Source organism: Pleurodeles waltl, chromosome 3_2, assembly GCF_031143425.1.
Source record: "Pleurodeles waltl isolate 20211129_DDA chromosome 3_2, aPleWal1.hap1.20221129, whole genome shotgun sequence".
NCBI classification, from domain to species: Eukaryota; Metazoa; Chordata; class Amphibia; order Caudata; family Salamandridae; genus Pleurodeles; species Pleurodeles waltl.
The window spans coordinates 127,083,135-127,110,646 of NC_090441.1; the positions used below are offsets into that span (position 1 = coordinate 127,083,135).

Sequence of the window (27,512 nt, forward strand, 5' to 3'; positions counted from 1 at the left end):
TTTCAGCAGCACATCCATTTCAGGTATGCACGTCTACCTTCAGGTGCTGTCATGAAGCTCCTGCCCCTTGACGGAGATGGTGACTGGCTTTTGGAACCTGGAGTTAGCGCCTAAGAGCTGTTGAAAACTGATAGTCATGAACTGAACAGCAAGTCGTGTTCCCCCAACAGATATTTTGCCTTTCTGTTGAGAATGAATAGATGAAACACTTTTGCTAAACGCTGTACAACACTGGCAGCTCTTTAAGATTCAAGCAAAGACAAACACACTGTGACTGTACTGTATTTACCATGATGCATTGCCTGGACTAGAAAAAGCTTGTGAACATTGTGAAATTTCACCTTCAAATGCTGTGCCTGCCATGAGAAGGACTGAGCGCGGAGGAAGTGGTAGTCAGACAGCAAGTTGCTTGTGTGAAGAAAAGCTTCCCGAAGGGAGAAGGACTTCCCATACATTGGGGTGGGCTATTCATGTGAAGTAAGCACCAGAAAGACAGTGTTGTGTGAGACAGTGATTTGTGATGAAAGTGGCACACTGTGTTAGCAGTGAGTGAGAGAGAGTGAAGCACTGTGCAAACACTGAGCGGTGGACAAGAACTGGGCAGACTGTAAGTGGGGGAGAAGCATTGAGAATAGAGTGAATGGTGGAGGACTGTTGTGTAGATAGTCGTAAAAAACACTATTCACATAGTGAGAAAGATGTACTGAGCAGATACTGGGCAGACAGTAAAGGAGGGTAAGCAATGCACAGTCAGTTTGGTTGACTGATTGAGAATTGCTCTGCAGACAATGAGTTTGCGAGTGAGTGAGAAGCACTGTGCAGTCAGGTGAGGGGGGAGTAACGGGGTTGTACTGAGTGTAGAGAACCACGTTGTGCACAATGTATGGGGAGAAGCGCTGTAGATAGTGAGTGCATGGGATGCAGGGCAGTCAGTGGGGCTCAGGCAGTGGGCTGAGAGAATATTGTAGTGAAGCACCCTGCAGATAGTGAGTTGGAGACAGTGAATGGAGGAAGAGGTTGGCCATTCGTGCCCCACTTATAAAACAATCCACATTGCCTTTGGGTAAACCTTTTACTAAGTCGACCTTTGCAGTGGCAGTAGCTAGTGGTGCGTGTGGTGTGGAGATGTGGCATAACAGCCAGAGCTGCCAATTTTAGAACTGGGAAGCTAGGTTTTTGTCCCAGGTCAGCTAAATGTCCTGTGATTCTAGGAAATCACTTATTATGTCCGTGCTAAAAAACACCTAATCTGACCTTGTGTAATGTAATCTGGTCCTCATGCAAAGCAGGCTAATGCCCTTGGGCTAAGTTTACGCTCTAGTAAACTGAAAAACTAAAAACACCATGACCTTAATGTAGGTTGATCAGTTTCTTCTTCAGTCCTTTAGAACCTGGTTGCTCAGTGAGTGAGGTGAACTGAATAGACAGAGGCCCATATTTATGGTTTTGGCCACAAAACTGCACTAACGCAGTTTTGCTGCAAAAATATTAGCGCCGGCTTGCGTCATTCTACAGTGCCAGCCGGGCGCCATATTTAAGGAACGGCACAAGCTGGCGCTAAGAATAGGCTGGCTTCACAAAAAATGACGCCAGCCGGGCGGGGGTTTTGGTACGGGAAATGGAGGCTGTGCGCCAGAAATGACTGTAGGCTGCTTAGAGGCAACATTTCTGTCGCTAATCAGCCTAGCGTCATTTTCTGATGCACAAGCAGCCAAATACATGACTCCTTTCTACGTGTAGACAGTAGTCATGCCCACCACCCCTATGGCCAGCACAGGGTACCAGTGTCTCCTGGGCATGGCATTTAGACCCAGTGCCAGGCAGGGGACTCCATGTAAGAGCCCCCATGGCACTTTACAGAAAAGTAAAAAATACTTACCTTACTCACCTGGGATGTGGTCCCCCGTCCTCTGGTGTCCCTCTGGTGTGGGTGGGGGTGTTTCTGGGGTTTGGAGTGGGCACCTGTGGGCTCATTCCTATGTGTTTGGCCATGGAAATGGGTCCACAGGTACCTTTACGCCTGGTCTGACCCAGGCATGAAATAATGGCGTTAAGCAGGCTTAGCCCCAATATTTATGTCCGCCTCCCACCCATGTGCCATTTTTGCATGGGGGGATAAATATGGTGGTACGGGATTAGAGTCATTTTTTGGACGGAAACGCCTACCTTGCATCTCATTGACATGTCTAGCACTGAAATATAAATATGGAGTTAAATTTGCGCTGGTTTAGAGTAAAAAAAATGATGTTAAAACGGCACAAACAGAGTATGAATATGCCCCAGAGTGCAGAGGGAAAAGAATGGCATTCTACTTAGAGCGAAAGTGAGAGAGAGATACCTGAGCTTATAGTGAGTTGACTAGTGTAGGAAATGGCCATGTTTTGCATGGTGTACCTTCAGATCGTTGCCCTACCTGTTTGGTTGGCTCTAGGTCTCTGTGTACTTAAATCCTGGCTAACCAGTAAGAAAGTGCTTGTGTTCTGCCCTTTCGTAAGCATGGTCAAATTGCCATAACCCGAATTGGCATACTTAACTTACCTCTGAGTGCGGACATAAAGACAGTACACATAAATGCCCTTTGTGAATTCCCAAAGCTGTAAACTGAGACTTTTGGTCTCAGTTTAGACCAAACATCTTAGTTTACCTTTGTGAATCTGGCCTTGAGTGCTCAGCCCTGGATGAGGGGTGAAAACCTCTCCCAGAATGGAGACAATGGCCTGGGTGTGGGGAAGTGGGTTTGTCCCTCTGGCAGCAGGATAATTTGGGATGTTGCCAGGAATTAACTTACTTCAAACAGGGCTCACCTCTCACAGCCAGATATCAGGGGGCACTTGGACAGGCCCCTTCTTTTGTTGTCCCAATGAGGCAGGCACCAATCCATGTGGGAGGGGAGCTGCCCCCAGAACTGGTTTGGAGTGATCACAGAAAAGGGGCTGCTCATCACCAGGACCATACCTCTGGGTGATGCACAGCAGCTGCACAAAGGGAGAAGGGTTTCACTATCTTATATTTAGGTAGAGAGAGGCACTGTTGGATTGTTTGCTATAGGGCAAACAGAAACTTCTGCAGAGGTGGGTAGGGTTACCCCTGCAAACTTGTACCCCATTGGTTAAGGAGGGGCCAGGAGTCACTCACATCCATAGGCTAATGCCAGGCATAAATGTGCCATCACCTGGTACCCTCTGCTAAACACTTTCTCAAAGAATAACAGAAGAAGACTGGACCTGCTGTCTATGACCTGTGAGGAGCCCTGATGTTCTGGACCTGCTTCCTCTTGTGCCCAGGAGAAAGAAGTGGACTCTAAGAGGCATATTTATACTCTGTTAGTGCCGAATGTGCGTCAAAAATTTTGACGCACATTCAGCGCAAACCTTGCCCCATATTTAGACTTTGACGTCAAAATTCCTCCGTGTGCGTCATTTTTTGGATGCAGGAAATTGCCTTGCGTTGACATGCAAGGTAGGCGTTCCCGCCCAAAAAATGACTTTAAGGCCTATGCGCCTTATTTACATTCTCATGTCATTTTGACGCACAGGAGGAGGCGGGCCTTAAAAAACGGCACCCAGCCTGATGAGTGCCGTTTTTTAACACCTGGGTGAGGGCAGGCGTTAAGGGACCTGTGGGCTCACTTTCATGGTCCCTGACCATGGTAGCAGTCCACAGGTGCACTTCCCTGCCCCCACGGACTCCCCCTGCCACCCTCGCCCACCCCTGGAGGACACCCATGGATGGAGGGACCCATCCCAGGTAAGTACAGGTAAGTTCAGGTGAGTATTTTATTTTATTTTTTTAAGTGGCATGGGGGGCCTAATTTGGACCCCCCTACATGCCACTGTGCCCAGTGGCCATGCCTAGGGGACAGAAGTCCCCTGGGCATGGCCATTGGGCAAGGGGGCATGACTCCTGTCTTTGCTAAGACAGGAGTCATTTCAATGGGGGTTGTGCGCCAAAAAATGTTGCAAGTCGGGTTTAAGCCATGATTTTTTACTCAAACCTGACTTGCACCATTTTTTGATGCACAACCCCCATTTTCCCCTACGCCGGCTAACGTCAATCCTTAAATATGGCGCCCGCATGGTGCGTAGGAATGGCGTTAGCCAGTGCCGGTTTGTGTCAAAAAGTATAAATATGGGCCTAGGTGTCATAAGGCTGACCTCCTGGTCAGTTACAGGTACACAACAAGCTATAAAAGGCCCTTTCCTGCAACTGTCCAGTCAACCAGTTCCAGCTGGAACTTCCTAAGGCTTTGCTGTTAGAGACTCCTGAACCCCAAGTGATGTTCCTGAGGTACTGAGACCCTTGGCTGTTTCTACATGGACGTCTCCCACCACCTCTGAAAACCTGGGCTTAAAAATGTTTTCAACTTCAATCCCTTTGGAGGATGCTGCCATGCTGATCTAACCAAGGTTTGTTGCCACTGGACTAAAGATTCAGGTTTCTCTCACTTTGGGCTTCTCCACAGCAGCAAATCCAATTCAGTGGGACCTCACACGGAAAGTATCTAGTCTTGTGGAGCCCCCTTTGGTACAGCCTGCAGTCTTGCCACGCTGAAGGATTCCGAGCTCTGAAAAAGGGACTAAGGGCCTTATTATTAGTGTGGTGGTCCAAGAACAGCCACACTTGCGGTGACAGTCGGATTGCCGCAACTTTGGCGGTCCGACCGCCACATTACTACCATGGTGGTGGGACCACCAGGGTACTGCTGTCTCTGCTGGGAACATGGGGCCAGATGTAGGAAAAAACCAAATTGCGACTTGCAATTTGCGAGTCCGTGCGACTCGCAAATTGCAACTCGCAATTTGGTATGCAGAAAGGTGTCTCAGACACCTTCTGCAACTCGCAATGGGGTCGCAAAGACCCACCTCATTAATATTAATGAGGTGGGTCGCATTTTGTGACCCCATTGCGAGTATGGGCACTCACGGGGATGGTGGCCTGCAGGAGTCAGCAGCCCACCATGTCCGTGACTGCTTTTTAATAAAGCAGTTTTTTTTTTTCCATCTGCAGCCCGTTTTCCTTAAAGGAAAACGAGCTGCACTTGGAAAAAAAAAACGAAACCTTTAGTTTCGGTTTTTTCAGGGCAGGCAGTGGTCCATTGGACCACTGCCTGCTCTGAAAAAATATATTTTTTTCCATTCACAAAGGGGAAGGGGTCCCATGGGGACCCCTTCCCGTTTGCGACTGGGTTACCATCCACTTCAAGTGGATGGTAACTGCGATTTCATTTGCGACCACTTTTGCGGTCGCAAATGAAATTGAATTGCATTGCGAGTCGCAAATAGAAAGGGAACACCCCTTCCTATTTGCGAGTCGGAAATGCATTTTGCGAGTCGGATCCGACTCGCAAAATGCATTTCTGCATAGCAGAGAGGCTTTTGCGCCTCGCAAACGGCGTTTTTTGCCGTTTGCGAGGCGCAAACCCTTTGCTACATCTGGCCCTAAGTTCCCAACGGCATGAGGGCGATCTTAGTTGTATTCAGCCAGGGAACTGCTGAGCTCATCACCGCCTGGCTGATTACAACTCACTCCCCTTACTGCCAGCCTTTCTCTTTCTAAGAAGGACTGACTGCCATGGAAAGGCTGGAGGTAAGGGTGTGCCTAGTGGCCACAAGTGGGCCACTGCACTGCCCATGTTAGCCCAGCTTTATTGGAATGCGCAGTCTGATTTACAGACAGTGCGCATTCCGAGGGTGCTGGTCGGCCCCCTCTGTTCTACAGAATAGTACTCTGCTCCCTTAAAGGAGTCGAGTCCTATATTGAAGTATTGTTCAACGCTCTTTACAATGTTCCCATCGGACAGCCTGGTGGCAACATCGTAATAGGGCTGGGGAGGACACCACTGCATTGGTGGTCGCCTTGTACGACTGCCAATGTCATAATGAGGCCCTAATTGTGAACATAGAACTCTTGAGAGGCCAAGATGCCAAACGTATATGGCCAGCGAGTGACCTTATCTGGGTGCAAAATTCCAATTTATTCTACTCTGAGCTTTCCTGCCAAAAACCCATGGCTTCCCCCGGGACTGCATCCAACAGCTATCAGACCTCATGGAACCCTCCTTGGCTAAAGCCTGCTGTCTTGCTCAACTAAAGGTTCGGGACCTCAATTTGTGTTACAAAGGGCCAAATTTAAATGTTGGCAGCATGTACCATCGCAATACATACGGCCAACATGAAGGCCCGCCTGTCCGATTTAAATGTGGGCAGACCTTTGGTTTGGCTATTGCTGTGACTACTCTGTCACTGCCATAGCTAAATATCTCAGATGGCCCGACATAGTAAGGGCCTTTCAAGAAATGGCTACATGTTCTCCCACACAATCAGGATGTAGCCATTTCTTTTTACTGTACATCACCACCAGGCAAACCTTGGCAGTGAGGGACAGTGAAACCCAAATAATGCCCCCCAGCCACCCTCACCCCCGCCATGGGATATGGCGAAGGCAGCATTACTTTTTTTTTGTTTTCAAAAAGAAAACCTGCTTTGGGATTTTCTTTTTTAAAATAAAAACAAAACCTGTTTGTTGCAGGGCTGCATCATACTGACACAGCCCTGCACCAAACAGCAATATGAATTGATAGGATATGCTGTGACGGGGTTCCTGACAATGCATTATAAATTATAAGTGATTGCCTGCTTGGTGGTCATTTATACATTTGAAGGGTGGCCCCTCTGCTATGGGGAAAGAGTAATTTACTCCATCCCCACTGTAGGCATCTGTCAACATCTAAACCGAGCCCTAAGTCCCAAGATGAAACCTGCCACCAGGTCAAACCTGGTTCCTGTATCCGACCCGCACTCCCTTGCGGTTTGCCTCTAATCGCACCCTCGTCCTGATCTACTGAGAGCAGAGACCATGATTGGCACTTAACGCTTTTTGAGCTATTTGTTTTTTAACTTTAAAAATACTTAGCTCTGGTTCCCCCAATTGGATTTTTGTCATTTTTGTGTCAGTTTATTTATCAAAATATACCCTGTTTTTCTAATTTGCTTAGGGATTTTTATGGTGTTGTGCTTTGACTTTTTTACTGTTATGGTACTACAGAAATGCTTCACACATTCCCCTAAGTTAAGCCTGCCTGCTCTGTGTAATAGTTGCCGGGCGGGTGAGCTCAGGTTAATTTAGGGACTTTTATAGTTCATGCTGACAAGGATTGTGGTAGTCACCGCCCTTGACGATTAACCCAGTTTATTACAGCAACAGACTGTGCAGTGAATGGAACTGAATTTGAGCTTGTTGGCTCTGTTTTCTTTGCCTTCTCATCAGTGTTTGGATGGCCTGTATGAGCTTATCGTGCTATAGAAACTGTAATATTGTTTGATTTGGCTTGAGTGTTGATGACAGGAGAGGTAACTACCAAATGGAATAGTTCAGGTTGGAACTCAATTGACTTTTGCTTATGTCACCAGAGCGGAGGGCACTCAAGCTTGTCCTACTAGACCCCTAGGAATCCTTGCAATACTCCGGTATAGGTTAATGCAGCCCCACCTGTAAACTACAGGTAGTGTTCTCGAATCTATGCTAGAATGGAATGGCGCTGGAGATGAGGTTCGTTTGAGTGACGGTTGCGGGGAGTGGTGTGAGGAAGAGCTGTGCGGAGTGTGTCAGTGGATGAGCCTTAAATACGGCTCATCCAGTAAATAAAAGAGATTACATTCTCCTACCTCATGTGATCGTCTTTTCTACACTGGTGACGAAGGTGGGTGTCGGCTCAACGCCTGAAGACTATCTCCGGCATCTGTCGCTGTGAGGCTCGGCGTGTAGGCGGTGATCGGCCGCAGTCGCCGTTGGACTCCCGGCATACCAGGCGCCTTTCCTGGAGTTATTTTTCTTCATTTTGGATTACATAGTTGGACTTCCCTTTCTGCTGCTGCGCACGCACATTTATTTTTTTGGTTTACATGCGCGAGGACGCCTCCCGCTCCAGCTGGTTGCTATGTGTACATAGCAACACCGTTGGAGTGCTCCGTACAGCGTCTCCTTTAAGGGCCTTTCTACACTGTTACCATGGTTACATGGCGTCCGTGTCCAGGAGAATAAAACCATTAGAGTGCTTTCCGGCGCTCTCAACGGAGTGACGTTTTTTTTTTCTTGATTTGTTTGCTTTTGTTTTTTTGGGTTACCTCCGATTGCTGTTGCCAGGTTGAAGTGGCAACCATTATGCCTTAAACTGACTCTCCCTTCAGTACTACTTTGGAGATTTTGGAAGTAGAAATGGTCACATTTCATCATATTTCATCTAACTCTTGACCCTTGGTGTGATGCCACTTTGGACTTGGTGTATTTTCAAGTACTTTTTAATGCTGATGTGCACAGCTTCACAATTTAACCTTGCACATCTTCCTATAATTCAACTCTGAACACTTTGATTCATGGTTCGCTGATGTGCACAGCTTTTGAAAACAAGGGAAAAAAGGTTTTAAGTGTACATTGCTTATGAATTCACCTTTCTTCTGTTATTTTATTCTTTTGTAGTATTGGTTGTATGATGCAGAACGTCATGGCTTCCCCATTCTTTCTTTCCTCCCCAGGTGAACCTCCTATCAAATGGGCAAAGTGGAAAAAAGTGTTTGAGCGTTATGCCAAAGTGTGTGGAACGTCACTGAGTGCGGAACGTCGTACTGCGTTGTTACTTCACTTGTCAGAGATGGAAGGTCAAGAGGTATTTGATCACCTTCCTGACGTTCCTGATAATGAAGCAGTAAATCTAAATGAATTTGAGATTTGCATATGTAAGTTAGATATTCACTATTTGTCCAGAGTGAGCACTATCCTAGAACAATATTACTTCTGCAAAAGATTGCAAAGGGAGGGGGAGACAATTGAAGATTATGTGACAGATCTTAGACGTCTTGCCTCTTCGTGCAAATTTGCTTCTTCTACCAATGAGAGGATAAGAGATCAATTTATGTTTGGTTGTAACATTGAGAAGGTTCGTGAGGAGTTGTGGCTTAGAGACGAGCCCTCTCTTGAAGATGTTTTGGTTGTGGCCAAAAGAATAGAACATTCTTCAAAATGTGTCAATGTGATAAAAAAAAGATTCCTCTAGTATGGTTTCTGCTGTGTTGACAAAGTGGGGCACTTTGCCAATGATAAAAAGTGTCCAGCTCTTAGGGCAGCTTGTACTTTGTGTAAAAAGCAAGGACAATTTTCCTCTGTTTGTAGACTAAGGAAGGCTAAACAAGGTGTATTTGAGGTTCAATCTGACAATGATGAGTTTTCTGTTCAGAATAATTTTGACTGTGGACAAATTGTACTTCAAATAGGCAAAGGTAGAGGTCCTCTTGATGGAAGGAGAAGGGAAGGGAAGGAGACTAATGTCCTGTTTGATTCCGGTGCCAAAATCACGATTGTATCCAATGATTTTTTCTATCGTTGCCTTAAAGGCAGCGTTACTCTTCTTAAACCGGACATCAAACCATGTGCGTATGATGGTGAGGTGATACATTTGCATGGATATTTTCTTGGATTAATTGAGTACAAAGGTTGTTTTACTTCTGGTAAAATTTATGTTTTGAAAAAAGGAGACAGTATTATTAGCTGGTGGCACCAAAAGGACCTTGGAGTAATGTGGGATCCCAACAGTGAAAATCCAATCATTTTGAAAGATGTTCCCTCTGTTGAGTGTGTGTCCAATGTTGATTTAGATTTGCAGCAACTTTTATCGCAAGAATTTCCCAAAGTTTTTAGGAATGAGTTGAAAGACTATCGACATAAAATTAAGATTGTTCTAGGTTCGATCCCATTTTTCAGTAAAGTTCGAGAGGTTCCTGTCAATGTTAGAGAAGGAGTGCTTAGTGAGTTGAATAAGCTTAGGGTTCAAGGTATTATTGAGGAGGTAGAGAGTACGGAGTGGTTGGCCCCGATAGTTGTAGTCAGGAAGTCCAATGGCTCACTTAGGTTGTGTGTTGACCTCGGGCAATTGACCAAATGTGTGGTAATGGATAGGTACCGATTGCCCAACATTTCTCAATTGCTCATGATGATTGGAGATACAAAGGTTTTCAGCACCACTGATCTGGCCTCAGCTTACCATCAGATACAGCTTGATGAAGATTCCATGAATCTCACTGCCTTTATAACACCTTTTGGTACTTTCAGATACACCAGACTTCTTTTTGCCTTAGTTTCAGCTGCGTCCGTATTTCAGAGTGCCATGGACAGGGTGCTTAAAGGTCTAGAAGGGGTTTGTGTATACAAAGATGATATTCTGGTGTATAGTAAAGATCATGCTGAACATGGTATTAGGGTTAGACAAGTGTTGAAGAGAGTGAATGATCATAACTTGACTGTCAAGTTGAAAAAGAGTACGTTTGGTTCTAAAACAATTGATTATTTAGGTCACACTATATCAGGTGAAGGTGTTGCCCCTAAAGCTGACCTAGTGAATACCATTCATGCGAAGACTTCTCCCTCCACGAAAGAGGAGCTAATGAGATTCTTGGGGATGGGTGAGTATTATCACAAGTTTATCAAGAATTGTGCTGAGATCACGTACAATATGAGAGGTCTTTGGAGGAAAGGAGTAGATTTTGTGTGGAGTGATGCGTGTGAAGAAGAGTTTAAAATGATCAAGGACAAGCTATCTTTAGCGCCCTGTCTGAAGAATTTTGATCCAAAGAAGAGTTCCTTCATTACAACTGATGCTAGCCTCAAAGGGCTAGGTGCAGTCGTCCAACAAGGTGGGTGTGGGCCGCTGAACACCATCATGTTCTTGTCAAGGAGTCTTAAAGACGCTGAGATCAAGTATTCTGTAATTGAAAGGGAGGCGCTTGCTGTTCATTGGGCCATCAAGAAACTGAAAAAACTGTTGTGGGGCACCACTTTCATCGTGAGGACAGATCACAAACCTTCAACAAGAAAGGGATAGATTCCATCTCCTCTAGGATTTCTAGGTGGGTGGTAGATCTCCAAGAGTTTAATTTTGGTGTGAAGTATATTCCAGGAGTGGAGAATGTTGTTGCTGACACTCTCTCTAGGTTAGTTTCTGAGACTGATACAGGTTCGGTAAAGGATGGCAGTTGTGTGGATGATGTAGATGATGCAGATATACAGTAGTTTGTGAGATTGATCATGCTGTGATTGCAGAAGACAGGTGGCGTCACGAATTGGAGAATGATTCTACACTACAGAGAGTGACTGACCTCATCAAGGGTGGTTGGACATACAAACTTCAAGGTGGTGATCTGTGCAAGGAATTTTGGTTTGTGAAGGATCAACTGGCTACTAGTAATGGGTTGTTGTTACGTGGTACTAGGCTGGTGCCACCAGACAAACTAAGAAAGGAATTGCTGGATATAGCTCATGAAGGCCATTCAGGTATCTCCAAGACCAAGGAGAGGTTGAGGTTTAGTTACTGGTGGCCTGGAATGGATGTCCAAATTGAACATTTGGTAAGGGAGTGTGTTAAATGTGCTGTATGTGAGAAAAGCATGAAACCAAGAGTTCAACCCATGGTATTGAGAAATCGTCCTGAGAAACCTTGGAAAGACATCACTCTGGACATACTGGGACCCATACATAGCAATGGTCAGGAATCATATATTATTGTTGTTATTGATTTGTTTTCTCGTTGGTCTGAAATTCATTTTTCGAGACGTATTGAAACTCAGAATGTTGTACGCTTCCTGAAAGACTTATTTTTGAAGGAGGGCATACCAGAGACATTGTTGACTGACAATGGAGTTCAGCTTGTTTCTAAAGAAATGGAGAACTTTCTTCAGTTGTGCGACATCAATACACATGGAGAGAGTATAAGGGAGAAGGAGGGACGTTTTAGAAGGAACCCAACCGTACTTAACTCCCTATTTCTATAACCAAAAGCACACAAAGAAGTATGGGGTTCTATAGAGAAGACCTTAGGGTTACAATTGTTGCCCTTGGTTGTACATGTTCCTATTTGGATAGGTAAGGTCAGTGAGAGGTCAGTAAGTAGCTGCAAGGTGTGGGGGGGGGGAAAAGGGTGGAGTTTCCTTTACGGACTAGGTGGTCTCACACACTAGGGGGGTGATTCTAACCCTGGCGGTCGGTGATAAAGCGGCGGCCAACCTGCCAACAGGCCGGCGGTCGAAAAAATGGAATTCTGACCCTGGCGGGAACCGCCAACACAGCCCGCCACATTAACACTCTGACCGCCGCGGCGGTGCAGACAAACAGCGTGGCGGTCACCGCCAACAGGCAGGCGGCAGACAATGTACCGCCCACACTATCACAACTCACCAATCCGCCACCTTTTCCGGGGCGGGAGCCCCGCCGATAAAAACACGGCGGAAACAGACTACGAACGGGAAAACGCGCACCAAAACACACTCCACGAGGAAGGAGGACAGCATGGAACCCGAATTAAACATCCTACCTGCTCTCGTCTACCTTCTCATCTACCACGAGTACGAACTCCGGCGCAGATGACAACGGTGAGTACTGCACCTACGACACACGGGAGGGGGGAGGAGGGAAGCTTACGGCACACACATATGCAACCCCCCCCCCCCAAACTATGTACACACTAATGCAGAGCAACAATGCACAGTGACACCACCCAAACCCCCCTTAAGAATGCAAAGACAGAAATAAATTGGGACGAAAAATGTATATAAAAAATAGACTCTAATATGGAGCGGTCAACTACGCAAAATATCCATAACAAAATGATACTATATACACTGCCATGGAGAACCGAGCCAATTAGTCCTGTACATGAAAGTTAAATGGAACAGTCCGTGGGCTACAGTGTAGCGACACAAGGGCAAAGCCCACACAGGAGACCTGAGTCCTTTGGAGAGTACACTGCAGGGGCATCTGATGAAAAAATTACAGGCACCTCAGGGGGAAGGGAAGGGGGAGGCACCACAGCCACATGAGTCCACGACGCCAGATCCACGAAGGGGCCAACATGCCCATTGATGTATCCTGGGGAGTGCAAAGCCACAGTCTCTCAAGTCTCTACAGTGGGTGGGTTGCCCACTTCACCATCCTGGGGAGTGCAAAGCCACAGTCTCTCAAGTCTCCACAGTGGGTGGGTTGCCCTCTTCACCATCCTGGGGAGTGCAAAGCCACAGTCTCTCAAGTCTCTACAGTGGGTGGGTTGCCCACTTCACCATCCTGGGGAGTGCAAAGCCACAGTCTCTCAAGTCTCCACAGTGGGTGGGTTGCCCACTTCACCATCCTGGGGAGTGCAAAGCCACAGTCTCTCAAGTCTCTACAGTGGGTGGGTTGCCCACTTCACCATCCTGGGGAGTGCAAAGCCACAGTCCATCTGGTGGATGACAGTGTCCACTGCTCAAGGAGGAGGCATGGTGGGCACAGTGAACCATAAACAGTGCTTGACAGGAAGGGCCCAGCAGAGCGGTGCTTGAGAGGAAGGGCCCAGCGGAGCGGTGCTTGAGACGGCGGGGCCCAGCGGAGCGGTGCTTGAGAGGAAGGGCCCAGCGGAGCGGTGCTTGAGACGGCGGGGCCCAGCGGAGCGGTGCTTGAGACGGCGGGGCCCAGCGGAGCGGTGCTTGAGAGGAAGGGCCCAGCGGAGCGGTGCTTGAGACGGCGGGGCCCAGCGGAGCGGTGCTTGAGAGGAAGGGCCCAGCGGAGCGGTGCTTGAGACGGCGGGGCCCAGCGGAGCGGTGCTTGAGACGGCGGGGCCCAGCGGAGCGGTGCTTGACAGGAAGGGCCCAGCGGAGCGGTGCTTGAGACGGCGGGGCCCAGCGGAGCGGTGCTTGAGACGGCGGGGCCCAGCGGAGCGGTGCTTGAGAGGAAGGGCCCAGCGGAGCGGTGCTTGAGACGGCGGGGCCCAGCGGAGCGGTGCTTGAGACGGCGGGGCCCAGCGGAGCGGTGCTTGAGAGGAAGGGCCCAGCGGAGCGGTGCTTGAGACGGCGGGGCCCAGCGGAGCGGTGCTTGACAGGAAGGGCCCAGCGGAGCGGGTGCTTGAGACGGCGGGGCCCAGCGGAGCGGTGCTTGAGACGGCGGGGCCCAGCGGAGCGGTGCTTGAGAGGAAGGGCCCAGCGGAGCGGTGCTTGAGACGGCGGGGCCCAGCGGAGCGGTGCTTGAGACAGCGGGGCCCAGCGGAGCGGTGCTTGACAGAAAGGGCCCAGCGGAGCGGTGCTTGAGACGGCGGGGCCCAGCGGAGCGGTGCTTGAGACGGCGGGGCCCAGCGGAGCGGTGCTTGAGAGGAAGGGCCCAGCGGAGCGGTGCTTGAGACGGTGGGGCCCAGCGGAGCGGTGCTTGAGACGGCGGGGCCCAGCGGAGCGGTGCTTGACAGGAAGGGCCCAGCGGAGCGGTGCTTGAGACGGCGGGGCCCAGCGGAGCGGTGCTTGAGACGCCGGGTCCCAGCGGAGCGGTGCTTGAGAGGAAGGGCCCAGCGGAGCGGTGCTTGAGACGGCGGGGCCCAGCGGAGCAGTGCTTGAGACGGCGGGGCCCAGCGGAGCGGTGCTTGAGAGGAAGGGTCCAGCGGAGCGGTGCTTGTGACGGCGGGGCCCAGCGGAGCGGTGCTTGACAGGAAGGGCCCAGCGGAGCGGTGCTTGAGACGGCGGGGCCCAGCGGAGCGGTGCTCTTCTGCACGGCGGGGCCCTGTTCAGCGGTGCTCTTCTGCACGGCGGGGCCCTGTTCAGCGGTGCTCTTCTGCACGGCGGGGCCCTGTTCAGCGGTGCCTATCTTCACGGCGGGCCCTGTTCAGCGGTGCTCTTCTCCACGGCGGGCCCTGTTCAGCGGTGCTCTTCTCCACGGCGGGCCCTGTTCAGCGGTGCTCTTCTGCACGGCGGGGCCCTGTTCAGCGGTGCTCTTCTGCACGGCGGGGCCCTGTTCAGCGGTGCCTATCTTCACGGCGGGCCCTGTTCAGCGGTGCTCTTCTGCACGGCGGGGCCCTGTTCAGCGGTGCTCTTCTCCACGGTGGGCCCTGTTCAGCGGTGCTCTTCTCCACGGCGGGGCCCTGTTCAGCGGTGCTCTTCTCCACGGCGGGCCCTGTTCAGCGGTGCCTATCTTCACGGCGGGCCCTGTTCAGCGGTGCCTATCTTCACGGTGGGCCCTGTTCAGCGGTGCTCTTCTGCACGGCGGGGCCCTGTTCAGCGGTGCTCTTCTCCACGGCGGGCCCTGTTCAGCGGTGCTCTTCTCCACGGCGGGCCCTGTTCAGCGGTGCCTATCTTCACGGCGGGCCCTGTTCAGCGGTGCTCTTCTCCACGGCGGGGCCCTGTTCAGCGGTGCTCTTCTCCACGGCGGGCCCTGTTCAGCGGTGCTCTTCTCCACGGCGGCACCTGTTCAGCGGTGCTCTTCTCCACGGCGGGCCCTGTTCAGCGGTGCTCTTCTCCACGGCGGGGCCCTGTTCAGCGGTGCTCTTCTCCACGGCGGGCCCTGTTCAGCGGTGCTCTTCTGCACGGCGGGGCCCTGTTCAGCGGTGCTCTTCTGCACGGCGGGGCCCTGTTCAGCGGTGCCTATCTTCACGGCGGGCCCTGTTCAGCGGTGCTCTTCTGCACGGCGGGGCCCTGTTCAGCGGTGCTCTTCTCCACGGTGGGCCCTGTTCAGCGGTGCTCTTCTCCACGGCGGGGCCCTGTTCAGCGGTGCTCTTCTCCACGGCGGGCCCTGTTCAGCGGTGCCTATCTTCACGGCGGGCCCTGTTCAGCGGTGCCTATCTTCACGGCGGGCCCTGTTCAGCGGTGCTCTTCTGCACGGCGGGGCCCTGTTCAGCGGTGCTCTTCTCCACGGCGGGCCCTGTTCAGCGGTGCTCTTCTCCACGGCGGGGCCCTGTTCAGCGGTGCTCTTCTCCACGGCGGGCCCTGTTCAGCGGTGCTCTTCTCCACGGCGGGCCCTGTTCAGCGGTGCCTATCTTCACGGCGGGCCCTGTTCAGCGGTGCTCTTCTCCACGGCGGGGCCCTGTTCAGCGGTGCTCTTCTCCACGGCGGGCCCTGTTCAGCGGTGCTCTTCTCCACGGCAGCACCTGTTCAGCGGTGCTCTTCTCCACGACGGGCCCTGTTCAGCGGTGCTCTTCTCCACGGCGGGCCCTGTTCAGCGGTGCTCTTCTCCACGGCGGGCCCTGTTCAGCGGTGCACATCCAGTAGGTCAAGGGAGCCAGACCTGGCCTGGACTCCCTGCTCATTCGCCCTCCGACCGTGATGCTTCTGGACCCTTCGGGGACGGAGTCCTGGGCCCTTTGGTGTCCTCCTTTCCAGCTGAGATGGTGCATGTGGGGCCCACCTGCTCCGCGCTCCTGCTGCCTGACTTCTCCGCCCTGCTGCCCTTACGCTCCTTAGATGGGGCTCTCGGGCCCTTGCCTACCCTAGATGATGTGGCTGGTGAAGTGGGCGAAGTTTGCTCCTTGGGGGCAGCCGTGTCAGTCCTCGCACGGCGGCCCTTGTGTTTCCTGGTCCTCTTGCCGGGGGGGGTGCTGGATGTGTCCTTGCTGCTGATTGAGGTGTCACTGCTGGCAAAGGGTGGACTCCAGAACCCATGCACAACAGTGACACCCGAAGCTGGGCTGGTGGTGGCTGTGGTGCTCTTGGGACTCTTTGCAGATGGAGGGGGTAGGTCATCGGAGGGAAAGAGGTCAAGATTAGCCAGGAAAAGTTTTTTAGGGCCAAGGTAAAGGGTAGGAGAAGTGGTGATGGGAGTGGAGGAAGAGGATGTGGTTGTAGGAGAGTCAGGTGTGCTGTCATTGGGTGAAGGTGCTGGTGCTGTAGGCTGTCGTGAGGTGGATGGCTGTTGGGTGGGTGGCTGCCTGCGTTTGTGTGTCTTGGAAGAGGGGGTGACAGACACAGTGGGAGAGGACACAGGGGACGTGTAAATGGCAGTGGGGGTGGTGACTGCACGCGTGCGGACTGTACAGGAGGGTGTGGTGGTGATGGAAGCACTAGCTGATGTTGGTGTGCATGCAGGTTCTGAGTGTAGACGTCACAGGGAGGGAGGAGGGAGACGAGGAGGAGGGGGACACAGGGGTGGCAGTGACTGTTGGAATGTCTGCATCTGGGTGTTGCTTGGGTGAGTGTTTGTGGGATCTGTGGTGCTTGTGTCTGGATGAGCTGCCCTTGGGTGTTGAGGTGTGTGCAGGCTGGTCAGATGGTGTGGATGGGATAGGCTGAGGAACAGGAGACAGAGACAGGCTGGAGGCATTCAGAAGAGGGAGGCTGGAAACAGGGACAATGGCTGCCGTCAGTGCTGAGGCCAGAGCAGTGAACGATCGTTGATGGGCAGCCTGACCCGAATGAATGCCCTCCAGGTAGGCATTGCTCCGATGCACCTCCCTTTCTACCCCCTGGATGGCATTCAAAAGGGTAGTCTGCCCAACAATGAGCGTCCTCACAAGGTCAATGATCTCCGCACTGAGGGCAGCAGGGGTGACAGGGGCAGGGGCTGAGGTGCCTGGGGCGAAGGAGACGCCCGCCTTCCTGGGCGAGCGGGCACGGAGCGTAGGCTGAGGGGCTGCAGGGAGGGCGGGGCTGGTGCGCTGGGTGGCGGCTGTACCTGTAGAGGCGGGGGTCCCGGATGTTTCCGCCACCGCTAGGGAGCACCCATCCGAGGACGTGTCTGTGTCGCTGCTCTCACCACCGGTCCCCGTTGTGGTGCTCCCCTCGCCCTCCGGATCACTGGTGCCCTCGGTGTCTGTTCCTGGGCCCACCGGGGCCTTGTGACTTGCAGCTCCCTCGTGCTCCGATGCCAAATCTCCTCCGCCTGATGATGCTAATGCACACATGCACAAGAAGATGAAGAAGAAGGGGGGGGGAGAAAAAAGAAGACCAGGTTGAGTGCATGCAATGTCAACACCGTTGGCGGAGAGGACAGACACAGGAGCCTCATGCACTAAGCCGCGCATTCGGGGTACACTACTCAGTACTTCTGACTAAGACAACAGGTCAAGAGAGGACAAACGCGCAGATGTGTGAGGCTGGACCATCAATAGCTGTACTTGTCACCCTACAGAGGTGGGGGCCGGGAGCACAGGGCCATGCCTAAGGGAGAGGACTACACTACAGAAAGTGCCCTGGCCTAATGTCACCCACAACCCTCCTCCCCCACCCAGACACCTCCACTGCGCAGAAAGATAGCAGAATGTGCTGATACTCACCCCCTTGTGTCTGCTGTGATGCTCTCAAGCGCCCATCCAAATCAGGGTAGGCCACCGCCAGGATCCGGGACATCAGGGGGGTCAGGGTACGACTGGCACCCCTCCTAGGTTGGGAGGCCATCCCCAGCAGTGACTCGGCGGTCTTCCTGGTTCCGCGGCGGATGTCCTCCCACCTCTTGCGGCAGTGGGTGCCCCGTCTGACGTGGACCCACAGGGCCCGGACTTCCTTGGCGATGGCACGCCAAATCTCAACTTTCTGATGGGCGCTGATCTATGTGACATGTACAGGGTGGGAAGGAAACATTCATCAACTTACTGCATGTTAGATGTGATTGGCCCCCCCTCCCCAACCTTGCCATATGGCACATGCTCTCATCTGTCGTGCGTTGCACTCCTCATTCGCCCCCCACCCCACCAACTTACATCCACCCCACTCCACACAGGCATCGCCCATTCCATGTGCACCCGGTGTACTTACCTGTTGGTCTGGAGGACCGTAGAGTAACGCATACTGGGGGAGGACCCCATCCACGAGCTTCTCCAACTCTTCAGACGTGAAGGCAGGGGCCCTTTCCCCAGTCGCAGCAGCCATTGTCACTTCCAGACCGAGGTCACAGCAGCACTTGCAGTATAGGTCCTCTCCTGTGGATGATCAGGTCTCGAGTGATTAGGCAGATAGAAAATGGCGGTCACGCCCGCGGCGGTGCGTACCGCGGCGGTGCGTACCGCTACCGCCGGCGCACATCGTCATTGGCTCCTGAAACCCATAGCATTCAATGTTAACCAATGCGGCTCCGTGTAGCGGTCTTCGACCGCCTACCGCCACGGTGTGCTCCGCCAGCGCATTGACCTCACATCCCATTGTCCCACTTCACAGGTCAGGCAGCCGCCATTTCAAGGGCCCACATGGCATAATTTCTACTGCGACACACAGGCCTAGGCCTTGCATTGGCACACATACACGCCTTTCAAAACATAGATAACCGTGTGCTATGCAAGCTGTGGTGAACGTACCAGTGATTGGCTTGACTCTGTGCTCCATGTTGTCATTCCTAGGCACCGTCCGCTGGGACTTGCGAGGAGAAGGATGAATCCTCGCGTGTACCGACCGCTGGTGGACCTGTCGACAATGGAAGAACGCCACATCATACTACGATACCGACTTGACCGTGCCACTATCCATGAACTGTGTGCCCAGCTGGAGCCAGCCCTGATGTCCCCCATCCGCCAACCCACAGGAATTCCCCCTCTGGTGCAGGTTCTGTCAGTCCTCCATTTTCTTGCAAGTGGCACATTCCAGACAACAGTGGCCATGTCATCTGGAATGTCTCAGCCTATGTTTTCCAAAGTTTTGTCTAGAGTGTTGTCTGCCCTGACGAAACACATGCGGAGTTACATTATATTCCCTGAGGAGGTTGATTTGGCCACTGTGAAGGGTGATTTTTATGCCCTTGGACATATTCCCAACATCATTGGTGCCATTGATGGGACCCATGTAGCCTTAGTCCCCCCAAAAGACGATGAGCAGGTGTACAGAAACAGGAAAAGTTACCATTCTATGAACGTCCAGGTGGTCTGTTTGGCTGACCAGTACATCTCCCATGTGAATGCCATGTTCCCTGGGTCAGTGCATGACGCGTATGTGATGCGTAATAGCAGCATCCCTTATGTGATGGAACAGCTACAGAGACAACGTGTGTGGCTAATAGGTGACTCTGGTTACCCCAACCTGCCTTGGCTATTGACCCCAGTGAGGAATCCCCGGACCAGGGCTGAGGAACGGTACAATGAGGCCCATGGGCGAACTAGGAGGATCATAGAAAGGAACTTTGGGCTCCTGAAGGCCAGATTTAGGTGCCTGCATATGACAGGGGGATCCCTGATGTACTCACCAAAGAAGGTGTGCCAGATCATCGTGGCCTGCTGTATGCTTCACAATCTGGCATTGCGACGTCAGGTGCCTTTTCTGCAGGAGGATGGTCCAGATGGTGGTGTTGAAGCAGCTGTGGAGCCTGCGGAGAGTGAAGAGGAGGAAGACTCAGAGGACGACACAGACAACAGGGACAGAGTTATCCAACAGTATTTTCAGTAGCACACAGGTAAGAATCAACCACGCCATTTTACTTTTCCTGCAAGCCTCCTGCTTCTCAACTTTGTCTATGACCCCCCAGTTCTTTTAAACTGATGTTTGATTTTCCCTTCCCTTTTCAGTGCTGTATGACCCACTCCGTGACTACTGCTTGGTTAGCCCATGGACTAATGCTTATTGATCTCGGTATGTGTTCAGCACAAAGTTAACAGAACATAATTGATCGGTAATGTGTTATACATTTGTAAATAATACAGCCTGACTCCTGTTTGATTTCAGTGCATTGAGTGATTTATTTTTTGTGCTAGATAATGGTACATGATATAAACACGGTGATGGGTGGGGGTGGAGTAATGGCCATGGCAGAGTCCAGTTCTCAGTCTCACAGGTGCATTGTCCATATGCCTGTGGAAGGATGGAGCAGGGGCAGTTCAAGGTTGGACAGGGTGGCAATGTGGGACAGTGGGATGACTTCAGGGGGTGTCTCATGCTGGCGGGGGTCTTGACATCCTACTCTGTCGATTTTTTTTATCTCAGGCTCCTCTTGCGGGGTGGTTGTTCTTCAGCAGGAGGTGTGGTGGGGCCTCCTGTCCACTAGCGCCGGCGGAGGTGGTAGGCTGTTCCTGGCTAGTGACAGGGGCCCTGTGTGGTGCCACATGGTCCCGCAACGTGTCTTCTATCCGGTTGAGGGCCTGGACTATGCTCCCCATAGCGGTAGAGATGTTGGTGAGTTGATTGGTGAACCCCATGTAGCGTTCCTCCTGCTGTGCCTGGATCTCCTGGAACCTGGCCAGTACCGTCGCCATCGTCTCTTGGGAGTGGTGGTAGGCTGCCATGATGGTGGTGAGGGCCTCTTGGAGAGTGGGTTCCCTGGGCCTCTCCTCCCCCCCCTGTCGCACAGCAGCCCTCCGAGTTGCCCTGTTTCCCCCGGCCTCTGTCCCCTGGACGGTGTGCCCACTACCACTGCCCCCAGGTCCCTGTTGTTGTTGGGGTGGTGGGTTAGCCTGGGTGCCCTGTAGTGGCAGACACACCGCTGATTGACCTGTCCTAGAGACAGAGGCATGGGCCCGCTGGGTGGGAGCTGTGCTGTTGGTCCCAGAGGGGGTTGGGTCTGCTGTGGCCTGTGTGTGGGGAACCGACTGTCCAGAGGTCCCCGATGGTCCGGGCTGGTCATCAGGTTCCAGGTCGACAGAGCTGCTGTCATCACTGGGGGCCTCTTCCGGGGGGGGGATGGACATTTCTGGACCCTCCTGGCCGGTGTGTTGGCGTTCGGGTCCTGCATGGGGTAAGAGAGTATGGTTATTGTTTCTGTGTGTGCTATTGCGTGCCATTGATTGGTGCCCTTGTCCCCCAGTGCTGCCATTCCCTTGGGGGAGGTGTTGTGGGGGTGTTTTTGGGGGGGGGGGGGTATGTGCAGTGGTCATGCTTGGGTGATGGGTGACCATAGTTTGTGGGGGCATGCAGGGGTTGGTGTTGGGTGGGTTGTGCTGGAGAGACATTCTCAGGGAGGATGTGTGATGGGGGGTTGGGGGTGAGGGTGGTGGTGGGGGTTAGCATGCTGGGGGGGGGTGAAGTAGTTGAGATTGTACTTACCAGAGTCCATTCCTCCGTGTACTCCAGCGAGGCCATCAGGATGCAGGATGTTTAGTACCTCTTGCTCCCATGCTGTGAATTCGGGTGGAGTGGGTGGGGGTCCCCCGTCAGTCTTCTGCACTGCGATGTTGTGTCGCGAGACCATCGAGCGCACCTTTCCCCTTAAGTCGTTCCAGCGTTTGCGGATGTCGTCTCGATTTCTGGGATGCTGTCCCACCGCGTTGACCCTGTCCACGATCCGCTGCCATAGCTCCGCCTTCCTGGCTATAGTGGTGTGCTGCACCTGTGAGCCGAAGAGCTGCGGTTCAACTCTTATGATTTTCTCCACCATGACCCGGAGTTCTTGGTCCGAAAAGCGTGGGTGCCTTTGGGGTGCCATGGGGTGGTGTGGATGAGGTGTGGGGTGGTGTATATGGTGATGAGTGTGTTGGTGTGTGGTGCTTTGTGCTTCTATGTGGTGTGTGTGATGGTGTAGTGTGCCTCTGTGTGATGTAGCTCTCTATTCTGTGATGTGTCTCTCTCTCCTTCGTCTCTGATCTTCGGTCGTAGCGGTTTGTGGGTGATGGGGGTGTGTGTTTTATAGTTGTATGGATGTGTGGGAGTGTTGTTGGTATGTGTGTCAGGTGTGTGTATTTCAAATTGCCCAATGTGGCAGTGTTTTGGAGCTGTGTGTGTATTTTGAGCGCAGCGGTGTGTACCGCCAATGGAATACCGCGGTTGAAAGACCGCCGCGTGGATTGGTGGGTCAGAATGGCATGGGCGTGTTTGTGTTTGTGTTGGCGTGGCGGTGGAGGTTTGGTCATCTCCAGTTTTCCGCGGCCCGCTGATGAGGCGGCCTTCCTTGGATGTCGGGTTTTTGGCGGATTCACAGTTGGTGGTCAGAATGACCGTGGCGGTTTACCGCGGCTGCGGCGGTAGTATGGCGGAGTTCTGACCGGCGGTATGGCCCTTTTACCGCCAAGGTCAGAATGACCCCCTATATAGTGTCATGCTTCATCATTTTACCACCTAGCCCTACCCAGGTAGGACAGTGCCAACTGGGCGGACTCAACCTGGCTGTTAAAAGAACAGGAGGGAGTGCGTAAATAAGCTTTTGTTCTGGAAAGATCGGAATCCAGCTAATCTAGTGAAAACTTAAAAACACCTACGCAGAAACCTGTAAGAAGTGGCAATTTTAATAATGGTGTCTGATTGGTGTGGTTAAAACAAGGGTTGGGACACCTCTGTGAGAACAAGGACTCACAGGGTCACCTAACTATCAAACAGTAGCCAACATGTTTGTGCCCTCAGGAGTGAGCCAAGGAAGGTCTCGGGCATTCATCAGGGCCTAGGATCCCTAAACCTCACGTTGGAGGAGGAAAACTCTACTTAAGTATTAAGAGGTGTAATGTAAAAGGTCTACCTTACCCAAGGGGTTACCTTGAGGCGGCCTGTAGAGGACAAACAGATAATTAGAACAATCGTGACACATGACACTGCAAAATCAAACCAACCACACACGTGACAGAGGGATGCACTCATGCACAAAATACATATGCTCATAGTAGGCAATATTCATGCACAAAGTGAAAAAGTAGGTAACTAAATCTAAAGAGGCAGGTAGGCAGTCCTACCACTGCAGGGAATTACATAGTCTTACCCTTTCCCTAGAGGCTACTGGCCTCTGGTATCCAGGAGGGGGAGTGTCCCCTTATACTCAAACACTAAGGAGAACGCGGGAGGAAACAGACAGGGAGGAAAGGTGAGGAATGTAATATATAGGGGGATCCGGAATCAAATGGTATGGTTGAGAGATTCAATAGAGTCTTGAAAGAAACCATAAGCTTGGCTAAGTCTCACAACATGAACTGGAAAGAGGGTTGGTGTGTATAGGTTCATACCACATACAACCACTGGTGTTTATCCATTTGTTTTATTTCGTGTTAGGTGTCCTAACACTATGCCTAAACCAGGTTGGGTCAATAAATTTTTAGATTCTGGTGGTTGTGCTGTTAATGAAGTTCAAAGGAGGGTGAAAGAACTATCTAAGCTGAGTAGAAGTAAGCTCCATTTTGACCGTAGCCATGCAGTAAAGGCTCTTAGGGTCAATGTTGGGGACCTGGTCTTGATAAAACCTCCTGAATCACTGACTGGTGGCAACAGACTGTTAAAACCCATGAAACTCATCAAAGTTTTCACTAATGCCGTGAAGACCTCTGATCATCGTGTGTGGAATCTTAATAGAGTGGTTGTGTATAAGGGTGGTGTCCTGAAGGATGATTCATCCGTGATTGGAGGAGACCCGAAAGAAGATCAAGAAAGCTACCCAAGGAAGTCTAAGAGGAAGTTACGGAGTCCTGCTTATTTGAAGGATTATGTCTAACTCGTTCATATATCTTTTAGCTCGTTTTAAGTCTAATAGGATACTACACGCCTATTTGTGAATTGTATAATTTTATTCAGTTCCCTTATTTCTTCGTATTCTTTTATTGTTGTTTGTATTGTAGAGAGGGGTGTGTGTAGTGTTTTTGAATCTATGCTAGAATGGAACAGCGCTGGGGATGAGGTTCGTTTGAGTGACGGTTGTGGGGAGCGGTGTGAGGAAGAGCCGTGCGGAGTGTGTCGGTGGATGAGCCATATTTAAGGAACCCAGTAAATAAAAGAGATTACATTCTCTTACCTCATGTGATCGTCTTTTCTACACTACATTTATGTCTTTTTCTTGTTGGTTACATTCCTGTATAGGAAGCAATCCAGTTATTCACAAACCTTGATAATATTTAGCAATGTAAGATCATTCTTGTGTGACACCTTCAGCAAGTCCTGGCTTTGACCCAAGAGCCTGACCAGGTAAAGTGTCAGCTGCCTTTCAATCCAGCTAGGATAACGCTATACAGATAGAGTATACATACATACCTAGAGTTAGTAGCAGTCTGGGACTTGACATTTCTCTTTTAACATTGGAAGTATGAGATGAAGACCACAGCATGCAAAGTGATTTTGCCTAAGGACCTGGGGTTCAAAAGATCGATGGCCACTTTGAGGACTATACCTGGAACTAGAGATTGTGATCATGAAGGATGTTCAGGAGCCACATTAGAATATTGTTTTTTACTGAAACAGTGGTGACTGCATAAAGCAAAGAACCTGCTAACACAGGTTGCACAGGATACAACCAGAGTGAACATAATCAAAGACAAAGCGTAGAAACAGTACTGAATAAAACACAGAAAAACTGGTGACATATAGGTGGTCATTATGAACACGGCGGAAACAACCGCCATGTTCATGCTGGCGGTCAAAACACTGACCGCCAGCGACCCCGGAACCCCGCCGGCCAGACAATTAACTTTTCTGTGGGCCTGCGGGTAGAAACATTGTTTCCGCCGCCAGCTCACAGAAAGGCTTGGCCGGTACATTGACGGCGGCTCCACATGGAGCCGCTGTCAATGCCTCTGTGCGGCAGTTGCAGTTGCACTCGTCACGCAGATCACTGACCTGCGTGACGGGGCTCTGCACCGGGGCCCCTGAACTGCCCATGCAAGATGCATGGGCAGTGCAGGGGCACCCCCTCCGCCAGCCTTTTCCTGGCGGGATATCTCACCAGGAAAAGGGAAATGAAACATTATCCGCAGGGTAGCACAGCTACCGTGGCGGATGGTGTTTCAACTCGCCGCCAGGCTGCCTGATGGCGGGAGCCTGTCGGTGGGTGACGGCTGCCGCTGGCGGCCCTCACCTTGTTAGTGATATGGCGGTTTGGCCTGCCATGCCGGATGGCGGCTTCAGCCGCCACTGCTGGTTTGGCCTGCCATGCCGGATGGCGGCTTTAGCCGCCACTGCCGGCATGGCGGGCCAAACCGCCATGATCATAATGAGGGCCATAGTGTCAGAAACAAACAGGCCTTGATTCCTCTGTTTCCATACTGATAAAAGTTAAAGTGGTTTTCATCTCCACAGCTGTAAGTAATCATTGTAAAGTACATTCAGCTCGAGCCAGGTTATGTGAAACACTCACAGCAAATATATGAATTTCTTTTGTTCTAACAGGTGAATGTGTATTGTGGGTGTGTTCTGATACTGGGAGGGCAGCAAGAGTTCCTCCTTGAATACACTTAATTAGACAATATATGGGTAGATGACCAACCTATGAAGAAATTCTGTCAAAATCCCATTACACAAGGTCCATCCTCTCATCTAATAACTTCTGCAACCACCCTTGTAGCATCGCTGAACCTGTTTGCTTTGTTGAGTGCATCTGTCTCTTCACCTAAGCTGTAAAGCCCCATAATGTTTGAGAAGGGGTACTGCGTTGTTTCAGGTCAGAGTGGTCCTGACACCATTTGCAGCCAGGGCACAACCGGGTGTAAAATAAAGGAAAAGACCAGATGACAGGCCTTTTTTACCTACCAAAAAGCTGGAAGTACATCCTAACTGAAATCGGACAAACACGCCCACTGTTCCACTTAAGGAAGAAACTGCAGGCCCTCCCCTACAAGTATTACTTCACTGTGATTGCTTAATGTATGCCACTTGATTACCTACCACTCATCAATGCCACTTGAATGCTTACAATGCATGGATTCCATAGTTTCCAACTGATTACGAACCCCGCACTGATGTCACTTGATTGCTTACCATTCATGGATGCTAATTTGTTGCTTACCGTGCATTGATGCCACTTGACTGCTTGTCATGCATGGAGGCCATGGTTGTCACTTTATTGCTCACAGTTGGGACAGAAACGTTACTCACATAGTGACGGATGTGCATCTCTGCCCTGAGTGTCCCTGCTTCACTGATATCTGGATCCTTTGTACTGATTTTTTACTTATGAGCGAACTCGGATCATGGGTGTGCACCATGACCTAGGCCTGTCTCATGGATTTCAGATTTGTTAGACCGGATGGGGTGCCCACAGCTCTACCCTCGTAGTAGAATAGGTCTAATGCCCTTACCAAGTGTTAAGTAGCATGAGCCCAGTGGTGGCAGCATACTGTGTTACTATAATGATTATCAATAGAGTACACAAGCATTTTTACTTACTGCAGTGGGGCCCTCCTGCCCACTCATGTACAGTTCCACTGCTGTGTGTTTGACTTGCCCTGGCTGGGCCTTTATCATGTTATCATGTTAGCATGTAGCACTGTGAAGCATGCATGAGTTTGTCTGTGTTTGTATGATGTATGTGTGCCTGTGAGTGGTACAATACATCAAAACCTGTGGGTTCTCTGGAAACCCAGGGCCTTGGAAAGGCACATTGTGAGAAATTGGCTTATTGGTTGGGGTAGAGGAGGTGAAACCCTACTCAAGAAACAACCACAATTCTTGTCAGGATGAACAACAAAAAGTCACTAAATTAACCTGTGCTTAACCCTCTGGTAGCTTGGATCAAAAGCAGTCAGGCTTAACTTAGAGTTAATGTGCAAAGTATTTATGTAGCACTCAATCAGTTGGAAAGTGATGAACAACACAAGGAGAATCCCTCACTTACCTAGAAGAATAGAGTACATTTTAATAAATAAAATAATACCAGAATGACAAAAATCCAATCATTAGAACTGGAGATATGAAATTTAAAACTCTTAGGTAAAAAGTAGGGCCAAAAAGTGCAAACTGCCAAATGGGGTTATCTGGTCTAACTGGACAGGGACACAGTTATAAGTTCAAGCCAACTGCGATGGATTGTGGGCCAGGTAAAGGACCGAGTTGTTCATGGGACTGAAATCTGAGGGCCTGTGTTGTGCTGTATAGAGTTGTGTTGGTTCCAATGTGGCTGCAAGTCAGGAGCTGCAAGGTGCTGTGTCAAGTTGTGCT

The 27,512-nt window shown here is 51.1% G+C and overlaps 1 long non-coding RNA gene across 2 annotated transcripts in view; it reads left to right on the top strand.

The window, feature by feature from the left end:
- The window catches only part of LOC138286578 (uncharacterized), a 103,360-nt gene that overhangs the window by 15,477 nt on the left and 60,371 nt on the right, over window positions 1-27,512 (top strand). Inside the window, exons 3-4 of one of the 2 annotated variants that reach the window (XR_011202017.1) lie at window positions 8,532-8,662; window positions 10,341-10,451. This is a non-coding gene — a long non-coding RNA (uncharacterized lncRNA). The remainder of the gene's footprint in view (window positions 1-8,531; window positions 8,663-10,340; window positions 10,452-27,512) is intronic. The other variant, XR_011202016.1, reaches the window with a different exon arrangement.